Below are 19,784 nucleotides of genomic sequence, written 5' to 3' on the forward strand. Positions count from 1 at the left end.
TCTCATTGTGTTTTGCTGTAATAACCTAAAGGCTGCTTCTGAAAGTGCCCACCAGCCCAGGAAGCAGTTCGTACACTCAGAGATCACAACTAACCTGAGAAGGAGCATTGCTGTCCTCAGAGAAGGCCTGGGGATGGGGGCAGGAGGAATGCAACATAAAGGCAGGTGTTTTCTTTTTCCTGATCCAAATGTCAGGAATTGAAAAAGTCTACAAAACAATGTTAACTCATCTGTTCCTCATAATTTGATTTGGAAAATAATTAAGTTGTTATTATTAACTCCAATAAAGCACACAGGGAGCCTCTGTGACATAACTATTATGAGATTCATTGTACTCAAACTTTGTAGGACTTTTTAACTTTGAAGTTGTAAGCTTGAGGTTGAACCAATGTAGTATTTCTCACTTTATTTTTTATAGACTTTAAAGCCGGAAAATGTACTGACCTTGGGAATAGCAAGAGAAAGTACTTCCTTTCCCTCTCCCGACACCAAGTGATCCCATCCCTGTGTTTAGGCCTAGTCCAACCTTCTAAGCTGTGCGTCGCTTCCATGCTTTGGAGCATTTTACATATATTTACCCACTTCATCCTCAAGACAATACCATTAAGTATGCACGATCATCAACTCCATTCTACAAATGAAGAAACCGGCACAGTGAAGGTAAGTAGTTTTCCCTGGTCTCATAGTTAGTAAGGGTAGAGCAAGAATTTGATTCCAGGCAGCCCTGGAGTTCATGGCTCCTAGAGATTGTCCTTACCTGGCTTGACCAACAGTCCCAGGAAACAAGTTGTGAAGGAGATGCAGTGGATTTTATTTTGTTGTGTTTTGTTTGGAGGGTTTGTTTGTTGTTTGATAACATTGATCTTCATGTCTCCTTACCCTTTCTAGAACTTCCTTAAAATCATCTAAAGTCTCCTGGCCTGTTGTCATAGGCCTGAACATTTTCTAACCAATGTTATTTAAACATTTACATGCCGTCTTCTCCAGGACACTGTCTTATTTGTCTTTGTAGCTCTCATAGGATTTAGTATCCTTGTTTATACATAGTAGGTTATATATATTTTTATGTGTGTGTAGATTTATATTTATATGTATATGTATAGTTGTATGTGCATATGGATGTATATGTGTGTATGTATACATTTAGTATACACCATGTCTTAATCAATTACACAATGTTTTGACTCTACCATTCTGCATGAGAAAACCAAGCCATTTCTCACACTCAAATTTGACCATGCAACCACATGAATATGACAGCACTCGACATATCAGACACATTGGAAAACATTCTGACTTTCCCAAGGTCTCAGGCTATTTATCAAGCTCAATACAAAAAAGCATTTCATGTACATGTGTTTTGAAACATTTCAGCTGTTTCATATTACATGCTACTTAGAAGTAGGAAATGATTGCAGTATGGTTTTAAAAATATGGTACGCAGGTATTTCTTGTATTTCTATAAGTTTCAAAAGAAAATGACAATTCACCAATTTCTTGCTGAAGACATGCGCATAGGCACACATGGTTTTCTCACCTGCGCTTATCATGGTACCTGGTTAGTAAGAGTAAACTCTTTAGGGCTAGTGAGAGAAGGAAGTAACATTTCACAAATTCGAGAAAGAAATGTAAAGCAAAATAGTTAAAATAGAGGAATGGAACTAGTAAAGAAAACATAAGATACTCTTCCAGGAAAATTATTATTATTATTATTATTTTTTGAGATGGAGTCTCGCTCTGTCGCCTAGGCTGGAGTGCAGTAGCACAATCCTGGCTCACTGCAACCTCCGCCTCCCAGGTTAAAGCGATTCTCTTGCCTCAGCCTCCCGAGTAGCTGGGATTACAGGTGCATGCCACCATGCTGGCTAATTTTTGGTATTTTTAGTAGAGACAGGGTTTCACCATGTTGGCCAGGATGGTCTTGATCTCCTGACCTCAGGATCCACCCACCTTGGCCTCCCAAAGTGCTGGGATTGCAGGCATGAGCCACCGCACCCTGCCGAAAATTCTTTACACTAAAAAATGATAACTCTTGTTACTGTAAGTTTCTTAAAATTTCAATATAGCAATTTTTAGCATTGTGCCTACATAGTTCTTAGGACAAGGAAGGCTACTTCTGATATTCTTTGAAGAATCCTTCTATGGATTTTTAGATCCTTTTTGTCAAGAAATACCTCAGGTAATCCTTGCTTAGCAATGTTTTATTAGGTAGAGAACATGGCAGTATATTTTGGATATAATCCAAATCTACAGTGGGGTGGTACATGTGAGAAGTTTGATACAACTTAAAAAGACCTAGTCTGGTGCTCGCTTTGGCAGCACATATACTAAAATTGGAACAATACAGTGAAGATCAGCATGGCCTCTGCACAAGGATGACAAGCAAATTTGTGAACTGTTCCATATGTTTTTGAACAATGATAACACGTGGAAACAGGGAGGGGAACATCACACATTGGTGCCTGTCAGGGGATGGGAGACAAGGGGAGGGAGAGCATTAGTACAAATTCCTAATGCATACAGGACTTAAAACCTAAATGACGGGTTGATAGGTGCAGCAAACCACCATGGCACATGAATACCTAGGTAACAAACCTGCATGTTCTGTACATGTATCCCAGAACTCAAAGTAAAATTTAAAACAATGAAAAAAAGTACTTTAAATTTTAAAATAAACTTAAAATTTACTTAGAAAACAAAAGGCTTAGTCTCAAATTCTAGTCCAGACTCTGCTAGGCATGACCTCCTACATTCCTATTGTCCCTCTAGAGTAATGACTTTAATCACCAAAAAGGGGTTGAGCCCGAAGCTTCTGTAGTTTCTTCCTTTTCTAGAATGCTATCAAAAGCATCTGATTTTGGCAGCTCATATTCCAAATGTGCCATTAAAGTCACAATTTATGTGTCTGACTCAAGTAGATTAATAAAGAGTACGGTCATTACCACATGTATTGGATCAAAAAAACTGTTTACTCTTATTTTCCCTCTTATTGTATTGGCAACCTACTTCCCTAAATTGACTAAAACTAATCTGTTGTTTAGAAAGTCATGTAGACATAAATTAGGTGAGGTAAAGATGGTTTTAGTTTAGATCCCTAAATAGGGATCAACAATACTCTTTTTCCTCCTAACATTCCTGGCTTAGTGACCTGACTTTATTTTGACTATATTATAAAGCAAAGGATATGGTAGTTTTAGTTAAATTGTTATTATAAGCTAGTTTGGAATAGTAGTATCATATAATGTGTGTTCAATAAAGGAAATTAGTAGACTTGAAAACAATTCTTTCTATCCTAGAGCTCGTAGTAGATTTAACTTATTATTTTAAGCACCTTCTAAATTGTTAATAAGATTTGCTGATGACACCCTACACAGTAGCAGTCAGTCCCCCACGGCTAATTTTAAACATCTGCCTTCATAATTAAACTTATTGTTTATTTCATCTTAAAATGAGAATAATACAGCACACAGCTATTCCAGAAATAGATCTATCACTCCTAAATAATTACTAGTCAGAGCATTATCCTACAGATAAAGAAAATTTATATCAATAATTCAATAAATAGATCCCAGTTTCAAGACAAATCACAATACAGACCCTGCCATAGACTAAATTGTGCTTCTTCTCCCCCCACCCCCTCACCACCACCAAATTCATAGATTGAATCCCTGATCCCCATTGTGACTTTATTTGGAGATACAACTGTTACTGAAGTAATGAAAGATAAATGAGGTTATAGGGTGGAGCCCTGATCAGACAGTCTTAGAGTCCTTATAAGTAGAGAGAATGAGACCAGAGCTTTCTCCTTTGCTCTCCACTCCAACAGACCAAGGAATGACCACATGAGAACACAGCAAGAAGGCATCCACCTGCACACCAGGAAGAGAGCCCTCACCTGCAACTGAATTGGCTGACCCCTTGATCTTGGACTTCCAACCTCCAGAACTGTAAGAAATAGATTTTGTTCTTTTCTAGTTCCTGACCTCATCTTCCATCAGCCTCACCTAGCTCCCTCTGCTCCAGCTGTAGAGCCTCCTTGCTGTTTGTTGAATATGCCAAGTAGTTCTTTGCCTTAAGATCTTTGCAGGGGCTGTTCCCTCTACTTGGATTTTTTTGTCCCTCAGGGTATCTCCCTCATCCTCTTCAGCCTTTGTTCAAAACTCAATTTCTCAATGGTGATTACCTTATTTAAAACTGTCATCTACCTCCTATAACCACCCCTCCAGCATGACTGATTTACCTGTCCTGTTCTACTTTTGTTTCCATAGCATTTAATTTACTTATTTATTACAGTTATGGTTTATTTTGTTTTCCCCTAATAGAATGTAACCTTCTACATCACAAAGATTTGTGTCTGTTTTGTTAATGGTTTTGTTCATAGGACTAAAAGACTGTCTGACAAATAGTAGGTATTCAAAAATTGCTGAATGAATAATCTAATATACCATGAAGATATTAATATGTTACTAATCATCTGAATATACTAAAAATCACTTATAAGTCTAATCTTCTAATATAGTAATATGGTAATCTAATATAAGTTGGTAAGCATTTGAAGTGTCACAGGTTTCCATGGAAGAGACACATCCTTTTGAGTGTGCTGACTGAGCATTATTGCTAGAGGTAGGCCTCTCACAGGCCTGGTTAGAACAGTCAGGTATTGCTAGACAAGAAAGCAATAAAAAGGAAAGAATCTTACTGGGCTTCACTGCGGAGATGACCAGCAAACCCATTTGGGGATGCAGTGGTAATAGCTTAATGATCAAATTGAGGCTGTGAATCAGAATTTTAGGTGAATAACTTAAATCAGGATCATCCAGCAAGTCTTTTGAAAAATAAATCCATTGGCCTGATAGATTATGTGATGGATCATTAATCTCTGGATGTAAAATTTCCAGAAACTGAGGCATGAGTACACAGAGGAAACTGCACTTGTCATGCTCCCCAAAAAGAAGAGTTCATAAAGTCAACATATTCATCATCATGTATGTCAATAAACATCTTTAGAGGGAGACTTTTGCTCTGACCCTGGGTGCTGCTGTACCCCTGATAACAGATGAATTTCTTTCCTTCTGCACCACCCCCAAGGCCCGCAATCTGTATGGCATGGACATATTCATATGGAAGCAACAAAATTTCTCCCACTTCTTCCCCGGACACATTGTTTATCATTTTCAACTTCTACCTAAAGTGTGGAATATATATTTTCCTTTTACCAAGACAAGGTCCTGTTCTCAACAATTTGTTTCAATGGCCCACAGGGGAGAATAGGTGTTTTTTCATATAACCACATGTGAAATGTGGATTTTTCTTTCAGCAATTTCTGACATATATTTTCTCTTTCTCTTTTCTTTGCTTTCGTGTCTTTCAAATCTCTTATGGTGACACAAAATTTTGTGAGCAAAATAAAATGTCTAGAACTCGTCAATGAAATTTATTTGAGGATAACTTTTTTCTAAACTGTAATATATATTTTCATTTCAATTAAAATGTGAATTCCCTTTGGTTTTCTTCACTTAGAGAAATGAAGGAATTTTAATTTAAATACGGGAAAGTTCTACATTTTTTACTATATACTGTAGTAAGTACTACATGAATGCAAATTGGAAAGGGCTATTTCCTTAAAAGTAGAAATCATGCCTGGAAAAAAAATTTTTTAAAAACTTCCAAATTCCAAGCAATAACAAAGCATATGTTAACACTTTCTCTGTTAAAAGTTTTATGTTAGTGTAGGTGGCTTATTACAAAGGACTTTCTATTGGTTTCAGTTGCTAATGACTATAAGCATCGTCACCTGGTTTTGTTATTTCAGAATGATGTTGCAGCATGTTCCCTTACATTACAACAATCTCTGGCCTTTTTTCTGAGTCAAGGTCAAGGTAGGAAACATCAAGTTTGAAAGGAAAAGGGTTACTGCCTACTCTTTTAAGCAAGAACCATCTTTATAAGGACTTAAAGAGTCTCAAAATCATCTCAAATATTATTAAAATGATAGGATATGAATAAAAATAAAGGTTGTAATCAAAAACATCAGGCAAGATGGCCTAGCTATCTAATGAAACACCAGGCTCTTCCATGAGAGCTAGTGACTAGGAAGAGCCAAGAGGAGGTTAATGGTACCTCTTTAGATCATTCAGCATGGGCTGTGTGACGTGATTCCATAGTGTCTTGCAATGGCCATCAACCTCTATAGGAAATGGCTAAGTCACACAAGAAAGATGCATAGCTTCACATGGTGTCAGGGAGCCCCATACATGACTTCAGCTGACAATGTATTTTAGTTCAGTGGTTTTCATCACTGAGCTCTAAGATATAGCTAGGCATGCCAAGAGGAACAAACTTTCAATAACTTGAAAAAAAAAGTTTTTGTGTCTTACCTTGTTGAAGGCTATGCTCAGTAGCAATCTTCTAATACCCACAGGTGTTAGAACCACTGAATCCTGAATTTGTTTGGATACTGTGTGCTCTATAGATTTTTTTTAACTTCTAACAATCTCTGAAATGCATCTAATAATAGATCTTCTGTTACTGACTCTAGAGTCAAAGAAAATTAAGCATTTCTTCCAGATTTGGTCTAGGGCAACTTCTTTTAATAAGAGGTGAAGTCAGTGAGGTTTCAATTTGACTTTCAGAGTAATTCAGGTTAATTTATTTTTAAAGAGCACACATTTGGTTGCTATGTAGGGATTTGCACACTTGCCCTTATGGGTAGGATGAAAGGAAATGGGAATCATTTCTCCCAGAATGCTTGCTTTCATGAGTTGGACTCAGAGTGATTCATTTCACCCTATTGGTAGTATTCAGCAGAGAAACAGTCATTGTACTGTTCAGTTCATCATTGATATGAATTTGGCTTTAGTTACAGAGAAAAAGATGCCCACTTAGGTATATGAAGGGATTGTGTCAGTCTCCTAAGAGACTCAGAAGGGTTAAGCACAGCTTGAGGAAAACCCCCACCATGGCATTTAGGATCTGAAAGTCCTTAGAGGTGTTGCTATGCCAAGTTCAAGTCCATAAAGCTCACAGCACTTTCCACCTGCTTGAGTCCATTCACCCTTAGTTTTCAACCACACCCAAAGGCCTCAGGAAGATGTATTTTTAACTCCTACTACACCAAGAAACTGATCTGGCTGGCTGTCATCCATTCCCAAAACTCTTTCTGCCTCCACCATTTCTCTGGCAGGAAATCCTCCAACGCTGCCTTGCTTTACCATTTAATTGTGAACTATTCATGCATGGCCCTCCCCAGTGAGTCTGAGGGACTGTCAAGTATAAAGTCAGACCTCAGCTTATGTTGGTGGTTTTTCCCCTCCTTCCCTTTACCCCTCCGATAGTGCTTTATCCTGTGTACATTTTAAGTAAATTGCTTTACTGAATAGGACTATAATCTTTTTTTTAATTATTATTATACTTTAAGTCCTGGGGTACCTGTGCAGAACGGTGAGGTTTGTTACATAGGTACACATGTGCCATGGTGGTTTGCTGCACCCAACAACCTGTCATCTACATTAGGTATTTCTCCTAATGCTATCCCTTCCCTAGCCTCCCACCACTCGGCAGGCCCCGGTGTGTGATGTTCCCCTCCCTGTGTCCATGTGTTCTCATTGTTCAACTCCCACTTATGAGTGAGAATATGTGGTGTTTGGTTTTCTCTTCTTGTGACAGTTTGCTGAGAATGATGGTTCCCAGCTTCATCCATGTCCCTGCCAAGGTCATGAACTCATCCTTTTTTATGGCTGTATAGTGTTCCATGGTGTATATGTGCCACACTTTCTTTATCCAGTCTATCATTGATGAGTATTTGGGTTGGTTCCAAGTCTTTGCTATTGTGAACAGTGCTGTAATAAACATATGTGTGCATGTGTCTTTATAGTTGAATGATTTATAAGCTTTTGGGTATATAGCCAGTAATGGGATTGCTGGGTCAAATGGTATTTCTAGTTCTAGATCCTTAAGGAATCACTACACTGTCTTCCACAACGGTTGAATGAATTTACACTCTTAAACTAACAGTGTAAAAGTGCTTCTATTTCTCCATATCCTCTCCAGCATCTGTTGTTTCCTGACTTGTTAATGATTGCCATTATAACTGACATGAGATGGTATCTCATTGTGGTTTTGATTTGCATTTCTCTAATGACCAGTGATGATAAGCATTTTTTCATATGTTTGTTGGCTGCATAAATGTCTTCTTTTGAGAAGTGTCTGTTCACATCCTTTGCCCACTTTTTGATGGGGTGGTTTGTTTTTTCTTGTAAATTTGTGTAAGTTCTCTGTAGATTCTGGATATTAGCCCTTTGTCAGATGGATAGATTGCAAAAATTTTCTCCCATTCTGTAGGTTGCCTGTTCACTCTGATGATAGTTTCTTTTGCTGTTCAGAAGCTCTTTAGATTAATTAGATTCCATTTGTCTATTTTGGCTTTGGTTGCCATTGGTCTTGGTGTTTTAGTCAGGAAGTCTTTGCCCATGCCTATGTCCTGAATGGTATTGCCTATGTTTTCTTCTAGGGTTTTTATGGTTTTAGGTCTTATGTTTAAGTTCTTAATCCATCTTGAGTAATTTTTCTATAAGGTGTAAGGAAGGGATCCAGTTTCAGCTTTCTGCATATGGCTAGCCAGTTTTTCCGACACCATTTATTAAATAGGGAATCTTTTCCCCATTGCTTGTTTTTGTCAGGATTGTCAAAGATCAGATGGTTGTAGATGGGTGGTGTTGTTTCTGAGGCCTCTATTCTGTTCCATTGGTCTACATATCTGTTTTGGTACCAGTACCATGCTGTTTTTATTACTATAGCCTTGTAGTATAGTTTGAAGTCAAGTAACATGATGCCTCCAGCTTTTTTCTTTTTACTTAGGGTTGTCTTGGCTACATGGGCTCTTTTTTGGTTCCATGTGAAATTTAAAGTAGTTTTTTCCAATTCTGTGAAGAAAGTCAATGGTAACTTGATGGGGATAGCATTGAATCTATGAATTACTTTGGGCAGTATGGCCATTTTCACAATACTGATTCTTCCTATCCATGAGCATGGAATGTTTTTCCATTTGTTTGTGTCCTCTCTTATTTCCTTGAGCAGTGGTTTGTAGTTCTCCTTGAAGAGGTCCTTCATATCCCTTTTAAGTTGTATTCCTAGGTAGTTTATTCTCTTTGTAGCAATAGTGAATGGGAGTTCACTCATGATTTGGCTCTCTGTTTGTCTGTTATTAGTGTATAGGAATGCTTGTGATTTTTGCACTTTGATTTTGTAACCTGAAACTTTGCTGAAGTTGCTTATCAGCTTAAGGAGATTTGAGGCTGAGATGATGGGGTTTCCTAAATATACAATCATGCCACCTGCCAACAGAGACCATTTGACTTCCTCTTTTACTAATTGAATACTCTTTATTTCTTTTTCTTGCCTGATTGCCTTGGCCAGAACTTCCAATACTATGTTGAATAGGAGTGGTGAGAGAGGGCACCTTGTCTTCTGCCAGTTTTCAAAGGGAATGCTTCCAATTTTTGCTAGTTCAGTGTGATATTGGCTGTGGGTTTGTCATCAATAGCTCTTATTATTTTGAGGTATGTTCCATCAATACCTAGTTTATTGAGAGTTTTTAGCATGAAGGGCTGTTGAATTTTGTCGAAGGCCTTTTCTGCATCTATTGAGATAATCATGTGGTTTTTGTCATTGGTTCTGTTTATGTGATGGATTACATTTATTGATTTGCGTAGGTTGAACCAGCCTTGCATCCCAGGGATGAAGCCGACTTGATCGTGGTGGATAAGCTTTTTGATGTGCTGCTGGATTCAGTTTGCCAGTATTTTGCTGAGGATTTTTGCATTGATGTTCATCAGGGATATTGGTCTAAAATTTTCTTTTTTTGTTGTGTCTCTGCCCGGTTTTGGTATCAGGAAAATGCTGGCCTCATAAAATGATTTAGGGAGGATTCCCTCTTTTTCTATTGATTGGAACAGTTTCAGAAGGAATGGTACCAGCTCCTCTTTGTACCTCTGGTAGAATTCGGCTGTGAATCCATCTGGTCCTGGACTTTTTTTGGTTGGTAGGCTATTAATTACTGCCTCAATTTCAGAACTTATTATTGGTCTATTCAGGGATTTGAATTCTTCCTGGTTTAGTCTTGGGAGGGTGTATATGTCCAGGAATTTATCCATTTCTTCTAGATTTTCTAGTTTATTTGCATAGAGGTGTTCATAGTATTCTCTGATGGTAGTTTGTATTTCTGTGGGATCAGTGGTGATATCCGCTTTATCATTTTTTTATTGTGTCTACTTGATTCTTCTCTTTTTCTTGTTTATTAGTTTGCTAGTGGTCTATTTTGTCAATCTGTTTAAAAAAATGGGTCCTGGATTCATTGATTTTTTTAAAGGGATTTTTGTGTCTCTATCTCCTTCAGTTCATCTCTGATGGTAGTTATTTCTTGTCTTCTGCTAGCTTTTGAATTTGTTTGCTCTTACTTCTCTAATGCTTTTAATTGTGTTGTTTGGGTATTGATTTTAGATCTTTCCTGCTTTCTCTTGTGGACAGTTAGTGCTATAAATTTCCCTCTAAACACTGCTTTAGCTGCACCCCAGAGATTCTGCTACATTGTGTCTTTGTTCTCAAAGAAAGAACAAAGAAAATCTTTCTTTATGCCTTCATTTCATTATTTACCCAGTAGTCATTCAGGATCAGGTTGTTCAGTTTCCATGTAGTTGTGTGGTTTTGAGTGAGTTTCTTAATCTGAGTTCTAATTCGATTGCACTGTGGTCTGAGAGACTGTTTGTTATGATTTCTTTTCTTTCACATTTGCTGAGGATTGTTTTACTTCCAATTATGTGGTCAATTTTAGAATAAGTGTGATGTGGTGCTGGGAAGAATGCATATTCTGTTGATTTGGGATGGAGAGTTCTGTAGATGTCTATTAGGTGTTCTTGGTCCAGAGCTGAGTACAAGTCCTGGATATCCTTGTTAATTTTCTGTCTCGTTGATATATCTAGTGTTGAGAGTGGGGTGTTAAAGTCTCCCACTATTATTGTGTGGGAGTCTAAGTCTCTTTGTAGGTCTCTAAGAACTTGCTTTATGAATTTGGGTGCTCCTGTATTGGGTGCATATATATTTAGGATAGTTAGCTTTTCTTGTTCCATTGATCCCTTTACCATTACACAATGGCCTTCTTTGTCTCTTTTCATCTTTGTTGGGTTAAAGTCTGTTTTATTAGAGACTAGGATTGCAACCCCTGCTTTTTTTTGCTTTCTGTTTGCTTGGGAAATATTCCTTCATGCCTTTATTTTGAGCCTATATATGTCTTTTCATGTGAGATGTGTCTCCTGAATACAGCACACCAATGGGTCTTGACTCTTTATCCAATTTGCCAGTCTGTGTCTTTTAATTGGGGCATTTAGCCCCTTTACCTTTATGGTTAATATTATTATGTGTGAATCTGATCCTGTCATTATGATGCTAGCTGGTTATTTTGCCCATTGGTTGATGCAGTTTCTTCATAGCGTCAATGGTCTTTACAGTTTGGTATGTTTTTTCAGTGGCTGGTACCAGTTGTTCCTTTCCACGTTTAGTGCTTCCTTCAGGGCCTCCTGTAAGGCAGGCCTGGTGGTGACAAAATCTCTCAGCATTTGCTTGTCTGTAAAGAATTTTATTTCGGCCGGGCGCGGTGGCTCACGCCTGTAATCCCAGCACTTTGGGAGGCCGAGGCGGGCGGATCACGAGGTCAGGAGATCGAGACCATCCTGGCTAACATGGTGAAACCCCGTCTCTACTAAAAATACAAAAAATTAGCCGGGCGTGGTAGCGGGCGCCTGTAGTCCCAGCTACACGGGAGGCTGAGGCAGGAGAATGGCGTGAACCCGGGAGGCGGAGCTTGCAGTGAGCCGAGATCGCGCCACTGCACTCCAGCCTGGGCGACAGAGCGAGACTCCGTCTCAAAAAAAAAAAAAAAAAAAAAAAAGAATTTTATTTCTCCTTCGCTTATGAAGCTTAGTTTGGCTGGATATGAAATTCTGGGTTGAACATTGTTTTCTTTAAGAATGTTGAATATTGGCCCCCACTCTCTTCTGGCTTGCAGGGTTCCTGCTGAGAGATCCACTGTTAGTCTGATGGGCTTCCCTTTGTGAATAACCTGACCTTTCTCTCTGGCTGCCCTTAACATTTTTTCCTTCATTTCAACCTTGATGAATCTGATGATTATGTGTCTTGCCATTGCTCTTCTCAAGGAATATCTCTGTGGTGCTCTCTGTATTTCCTGAATTTGAATGTTGGCCAGCCTTATTAGGTTGGGGAAGTTCTGCTGGATAATATCCTGAAGAGTGTTTTCCAACTTAGTTCCATTCTCCCTGTAACTTTCAGGTACACCAATCACACGTAGATTTGGCCTTTTCACATAGTCCTGTATTTCTTGGAGGCTTTCTTCATGACTTTTCACTCTTTTTTTCTCTAATCTTGTCTTCTCGCTTTATTTCATTGAGTTGATCTTCAATCTCTGATATCCTTTCTTCTTCTTGATTCATTTGGCTATTGATACTTGTGTGTGCTTCATGACGTTCTCATGCTGTGTTTTTCAGCTCCATCAGGTCATTTATGTTCTTCTCTAAACAGGTTATTCTAGTTAGCAATTCATCTAACCTTTTTTCAACGTTCTTAACTTCCTTGCATTGCATTAGAACATGCTCATTTAGCTCACAGGAGTTTGTTATTACCCACCTTCTGAAGCCTACTTCTGTCAATTTGTCAAACTCATTCTCCGTCCAGTTTTGTTCCCATGCTGGCAAGGAGTTGTGATCCTTTGGAGGAGAAGAGGCATTCTGGTTTTTGGAGTTTTCAGCCTTTTTACACTGGTTTCTCCCCATCTTCATGGATTTATCTACCTTTGGTCTTTGATGTTGGTAATCTTCGGATGGGGGTCTCTGAGTGGACGTCTTTTTTGTTGATGTTGCTACTCTTCCTTTCTGTTTGTTAGTTTTCCTTCTAACAGTCAGGCCCCTCTTCTGCAGGTCTGCTGGAATTTGCTGGAGGTCCATTCCAGACCCTGTTTGCCTGAGTATCACCAGTGGAGGCTGCAGAACAGTAAGATTGCTGCCTGTTCCTTCCTCTGGAAGCTTTGTCCCAGAGCGGCACCTGCCAGATGCCAGCAAGAGTTCTCCTGTATGAGGTGTCTGTTGGCCCCTACTGGGAGGCGTCTCCCAGTCAGGACACATGAGTGTCTGGGACCCACTTGAGGAAGCAGCCTGTCCCTTATCAGAGCTTGAGTGCTGTGCTGGGAGATCCACTGCTCTCTTAAGAGCTGTGAGGCAGGGATGTTTAAGTCTGCTGAAGTTGTGACCACAGTCACCCCCAGGGAGATGGGGGTTTTATCTATAAGTCCCTGGCTGGTGCCTTTCTAATCAGAGATGCCCTGCCTAGAGAGGCAGACTGGCCTCAGCAGCCTTGCTGGGCTGTGGGGGGCTCCATCCAGTTCAAACTTCCCTGCAGCTTTATTTATACTGTGAAGGTAAAACTGCCTACTCAAACCTCAGCAATGGCATACGCCCCTCCCCCACCAAGCTTGAGCATCCCAGGTGGACCTCAGACTGCTGTGCTGGCAGCACGAATTTCAAGCCAGTGGATCTTAGCTTGCTGGGCTCCATGGGGGTGGGACCCACCAAGCCAGGCACCGGAGGGAATCTCCTGGTCTGCTGGTTGTAAAGACCATGGGAAAAGTGCAGTATCTGGGCAGGAGTTCACTGTTCCTCCCAGTACAGTCTCTCATGGCTTCCCTTGGCTCGGAACAGGAAATCCCCTGACCCCTTGTGCTTCCTGGGTGAGGTAATGCCCCACCCTGCTTCAGCTCACTTTCCGTGGGCTGTACCCACTGTCCAATCAGTCCCAATGAGATGAACTGGGTACCTCAGTTGGAAATGCAGAAATCACCTGCCTTCTGCACTGATCTCACTGGGAGCTGCAGACTGGAGCTGTTCCTATTCACCCATCTTGCCAACAAGTTCCTAGGACTGTCATCTTTTATAGAAAAAAATGCCTTCAGACAGATTGGTTCTGTGACTGTTTATAAGTTTATATTCTAGCCCCATAGGCAAATTTTTCAAAAAAGATCCCAACTGTAATAACATTTCTCCCAAGGAGTGATTAAAAACCAAATCTGAATGGACACTACTGTCTTACTAATGGGCTGTGGAAAATGCAATAATGATGCTTGTGAAATTATTAGATTCAGGAATAATGTATTCTTCTAGAATTGTGCTAATTCATTTCCCACTTCTGATCATTTGAAGTTTACTTCTCTCTCATTGAAAAGGATTAATGATATGTTTAATAAATAAAGACTAATTTTATTTTATGTTTTTTTTTTTTTTTGAGATGGAGTCTCGCTGTCACCCAGGCTAGAGTGCAGTGGCGCGATCTTGGCTCACTGCAGGATCCGCCCCACGGGGTTCAAGCCATTCTCCTGCCTCAGCCTCCCGCATAGCTGGGACTACAGATGCCCGCCACCTCGCCTGGCTAATTTTTTGTATTTTAGTAGAGACGGGGTTTCACCGTGTTAGCCAGGATGGTCTCGATCTCCTGATCTCATGATCCACCTGCCTCCACCTCCCAAAGTGCTAGATTACAGGCGTGAGCCACTGTGCTCGGCCCAAAAAAGACTAATTTTAAAAGAGCTTTGCTGGCTTGACTTTATGTAAAAATAGCATGAAAGAAAAGGAGATAATACCATATTTTATGAAATACCCTCTGAGACTCTTCTTTGTTAAAGAAACAATTTGTAAACTGTCCTGACGTTATAAACTCTTTGTCTTCTTAGTCTGACATGAGGGTGCCAAGCTTAGTGATTTGTAGCATGGAAAGATGAGTGCTGTAGCTGGACAGTCATAGTCACACAAAAGTTCTGTTGGTTTGGAAGGTGAGCGTTTCATATTCTTGCCCCACAAGTAAGCCAATGTTCCACCCCAGGGACAAGTATATTTCCTGAATTATGAGAAGGAGCAAGAGAGCATGTCCATCCCATGTTCTTGAGAAGTCCTGGCTCAAGCCAATAAGGCTCATCGTTGTCTGCAAGAATGGAGATCAATTTCAGTCTGCTGTCACACAGACTCTGGCAGCCAGAGATCAACAGGATCTCATAACAGTAAACCTGGTGCTTTCCAGGGCAGAGCCCCAAGTTGCTAACAGCCTCTCAGACTTAAAAAAGTAAGTTCACACAGAACAATTGTATTCTCACAGTCAGCATTGTGATCTTCCTCTGGTTCTTCATATATTTAATAAATCTTTAAAACCAGAATCCTGAGAAATGTCCCATCCCTTCCCACACAAACACATCAGCCTCTTCTACTATGTACTCATACACACTGACCAGCATTTTCTTTTTTATCTTAGGAACTAACAGAATCAAAGATATGGAGTTTTAAGGTTATCTTTTGAAGCAGACCTTTACTTTATGAAGATAATTATTAAAGTATATTGATACTCTGTTGAGGCATATTGCTCCAGGGGTCTTGGCATTTTGTTGGTATAATTATCTGCAGCAAATACGGTATCCAAAGTTCCCAGTGTGGGGAAAAGAAAGAGAGATCAGATTGTTACTGTGTTTGTGTAGAAAGAAGTAGACATAGGAGACTCCATTTTGTTCTGTACTAAGTGTCAGGCCTCTGAGCCCAAGCCAAGCCATCGCATCTCCTGTGACTTGCACGTATACACCCAGATGGCCTGAAATAACTAAAGAATCACAAAAGAAGTAAATATGCCCTGCCCCACCTTAACTGATGACATTCCACCACAAAAGAAGTGTAAATGGCTGGTCCTTGCCTTAACTGATGACATTACCTTCTGAAAATCCTTTTCCTGGCTCATCCTGGCTCAAAAATCACCCCCACTGAGCACCTTGCGACCCCTACTCCTGCCCACTGAGCACCTTGCGACCCCCACTCCTACCCGCCAGAGAACAAACCCCCTTTGACTGTAATTTTCCTTTACCTATCCAAATCCTATAAAATGGCCCCACCCTTATCTCCCTTCGCTGACTCTCTTTTTGGACTCAGCCCGCCTGCACCCAGGTGAAATAAACAGCCATGTTGCTCACACAAAGCCTGTTTGGTGGTCTCTTCACACGGACGCGCATGAAACTAAGAAAAATTCTTCTGCCTTGAGATGCTGTTAATCTATAACCTTATCCCCAACCCCGTGGTCTCTGAAATATGCTGTGTCAACTCAGAGTTAAATGGATTAAGGGCTGTGCAAGATGTGCTTTGTTAAACAAATGCTTGAAGGCAGCATGCTCCTTAAGAGTCATCACCACTCCCTAATCTCAAGTACCCAGGGACACAAACACTGCGGAAGGCCACAGGGACCTCTGCCTAGGAAAGCCAGGTATTGTCCAAGGTTTCTCCCCATGTGATAGTCTGAAATATGGCCTTGTGGGAAGGGAAAGACCTGACCATCCCCCAGCCCAACACCCATAAAAGTTCTGTGCTGAGGAGGATTAGTATAACAGGAAGGAATACCTCTTTGCAGTTGAGACAAGAGGAAGGCATCTGTCTCCTGCCCGTCCCTGGGCAATGGAATCTCTCGGTATAAAACCCGATTGTATGTTCCATCTACTGAGATAGGGGAAAACAGCCTTAGGGCTGGAGGTGGGTCATGCGGGCAGGAATACTGCTCTGTAAGGCATTGAGATGTTTATGTGTGTGCATATCTAAAGCACAGCACTTAATTCTTTACCTTGTCTATGATGCAGAGATCTTTGTTCATGTGTTTATCTGCTGACCTTCTCTCCACTATTATCCTATGACCCTGCCACATCCCCCTCTCCAAAAAACACCCAAGAATGATCAATAAATACTAAGGGAACTCAGAGGCTGGCGGGATCCTCCATATGCTGAACGCTGGTCCCCTGGGCCCCCTTATTTCTTTCTCTATACTTTGTCTCTGTGTCTTTTTCTTTTCCAAGTCTCTCATTCCACCTAACGAGAAACACCCACAGGCATGGAGGGGCAACCCACCCCTTCATCTGGTGCCCAACGTGGGGGCTTTTCTCTAGAGTGAAGGTAGGCTCGAGCGTGGTTATTGAGGACAAGTCAACGAGAGATCCCGAGTACATCTACAGTCAGCCTTATGGTAAGCTCGTGTGCTCAGAAGCTAGGGTGACAATGGGGTAAACTCAAAGTAAAACTAAAAGTAAATATGCCTCTTATCTCAGCTTTATTAAAATTCTTTTAAAAAGAGGGGGAGTTAGAGTATCCACAAAAAATCTAATCAAGCTATTTCGAACAATAGAACAATTTTGCCCATGGTTTCCAGAACAAGGAACTTTAGATCTAAAAGATTAGAAAAGAATTGGTAAAGAACTAAAACAAGCAGGTAGGGAGGGTAATATCATCCCACTTACAGTATGGAATGATTGGGCCATTATTAAAGCAGCTTTAGAACCATTTCAAACAGAAGAAGATAGCGTTTCAGTTTCTGATGCCCCTGGAAGCTGTGTAATAGATTGTAAAGAAAAGACAGGGAGAAAATCCCAGAGAGAAACAGAAAGTTTACATTGCGAATATGTAGCAGAGCCGGTAATGGCTCAGTCAACGCAAAGTGTTGACTATAATCAATTACAGGAGGTGATATATCCTGAAACGTTAAAATTAGAAGGAAAAGGTTCAGAATTAGTGGGGCCATCAGAGTCTAAACCACGAGGGCCATGTCCTCTTCCAGCAGGTCAGATGCCCATAATATTACAACCTCAAACGCAGTTTAGAGAAAATAAGACCCAACCGCCAGTAGCTTATCAATACTGGCTGCCAGCCGAACTTCAGTATCGGCCACCCCCAGAAAGTCAGTATGGATATCCAGGAACGCCCCCAGCACCACAGGGCAGGGCGCCATACCCTCAGCTGCCCACTAGGAGACTTAATCCTACGGCACCACCTAGTAGACAGGGTAGTGAATTACCAGAAATTATTGATAAGTCAAGAAAGGAAGGAGATATTGAGGCATGGCAATTCCCAGTAATGTTAGAACCACCTGGAGAAGGAGCCCAAGCGGGAGAGCCTCTCACAGTTGAGGCCAGATACAAGTCTTTTTTGATAAAAATGCTAAAAGATATGAAAGAGGGAGTAAAACAGTATGGACCCAACTCTCCTTATATGAGGACATTATTAGATTCCATTGCTCATGGACAGAGACTCATTCCTTATGATTGGGAGATTCTGGCAAAATCGTCTCTCTCACCCTCTCAATTTTTACAATTTAAGACTTGGTGGATTGATGGGGCACAAGAACATGTCCAAAGAAATAGGGCTGCCAATCCTCCAGTTAACATAGATGCAGATCAACTATTAGGAACAGGTCAAAATTGGAGCACTATTAGTCAACAAGCATTAATGCAAAATGAGGCCATTGAGCAAGTTAGAGCTATCTGCCTTAGAGCCTAGGAAAAAATCCAAGACCCAGGAACTTCCTGCCCCTCATTTAATACAGTAAGACAAGGTTCAAAAGAGCCCTACCCTGATTTGGTGGCAAGGCTACAAGATGTTGCTCAAAAGTCAATTGCTGATGAAAATGCCCGTAAGGTCAAAGTGGAGTTGATGGCAAATGAAAACGCCAATCCTGAGTGTCAATCAGCCATTAAGCCATTAAAAGGAAAGGTTCCCGCAGGATCAGATGTAATCTCAGAGTATGTAAAAGCCTGTGATGGAACTGGAGGAGCTATGCATAAAGCTATGCTTATGGCTCAAGCAATAGCGGGAGTTGTTTTAGGAGGACAAGTTAGAACATTTGGAGGGAAATGTTGTAATTGTGGTCAAATTGGTCATTTAAAAAAGAATTGCCCAGTCTCAAGTAAACAGAATATAACTATTCAAGCCACTACGACAACAGGTAAAAAGCCACCTGACTTATGTCCAACATGTAAAAAAGGAAAACATTGGGCTAGTCAATGTCGTTCTAAATTTGATAGAAATGAGCAACCATTGTCGGGAAACAAGCAAAGGGGCTAGCCTCAGGCCCCACAACAAACTGGGGCATTCCCAATTCAGCCCTTTGTTCCTCAAGGGTTTTCAGGGACAACAACCCCCACTGTCCCAAGTACCTCAGGGAATAAGCCAGTTACCACAATACAACAATTGTCCCCCACCACAAGCGGCAGTGCAGCAGTAGATTTATGTACTATACAAGCAGTCTCTCTGCTTCCAGGGGAACCCCCACAAAAAATCCCCACAGGGGTATATGGCCCGCTGCCTGAGGGGACTGTAGGACTAATCTTGGGAAGATCAAGTCTAAATCGAAAGGGAGTTCAAATTCATACTGGTGTGGTTGATTCAGACTATAAAGGAGAAATTCAATTGATTATTAGCTCTTCAATTCCTTGCAGTGCCAGTCCAGGAGACAGGATTGCTCAATTATTACTCTTGACTTACATTAAGGTTGGAAATAGTGAGATAAAAAGAACAGGAGGGTTTGGAAGCACGGATCTGACAGGAAAGGCTGCACATTGGGCAAGTCAGGTCTCAGAGAACAGACCTGTGTGTAAGGCCATCATTCAAGGAAAACAGTTTGAAGGATTAGTAGACACTGGACCAGATGTCTCTATCATTGCTTTAAATCAGTGGCCAAAAAATTGGCCTAAACAAAAGGTTGTTACGGGGCTTGTCAGCATAGGCACAGCCTCAGAAGTGTATCAAAGTACTAGGATTTTACATTGTTTAGGGCCAGATAATCAAGAAAGTACTTCCCATGTTAAAAAAACATTTATTATCTTGTTTTGCTGTAATGGGAGTTCCAGAAAAAATTAAAACTGACAATGGACGAGGATATTG

At 40.6% G+C, this 19,784-nt stretch overlaps 1 protein-coding gene and 1 non-coding gene across 2 annotated transcripts in view; one reads left to right on the plus strand and one right to left on the minus strand.

The window, feature by feature from the left end:
* LOC103783563 (zinc finger protein 492) overlaps window positions 1-19,784 on the minus strand; it is a 193,251-nt gene that overhangs the window by 157,037 nt on the left and 16,430 nt on the right.
* Window positions 2,304-2,410, plus strand: LOC112437932 (U6 spliceosomal RNA). Its single transcript, XR_003026434.1, has one exon. It is a non-coding gene; the product is annotated as a U6 spliceosomal RNA (small nuclear RNA).

This window comes from Pan paniscus, chromosome 20 (assembly GCF_029289425.2).
Source record: "Pan paniscus chromosome 20, NHGRI_mPanPan1-v2.0_pri, whole genome shotgun sequence".
NCBI classification, from domain to species: Eukaryota; Metazoa; Chordata; class Mammalia; order Primates; family Hominidae; genus Pan; species Pan paniscus.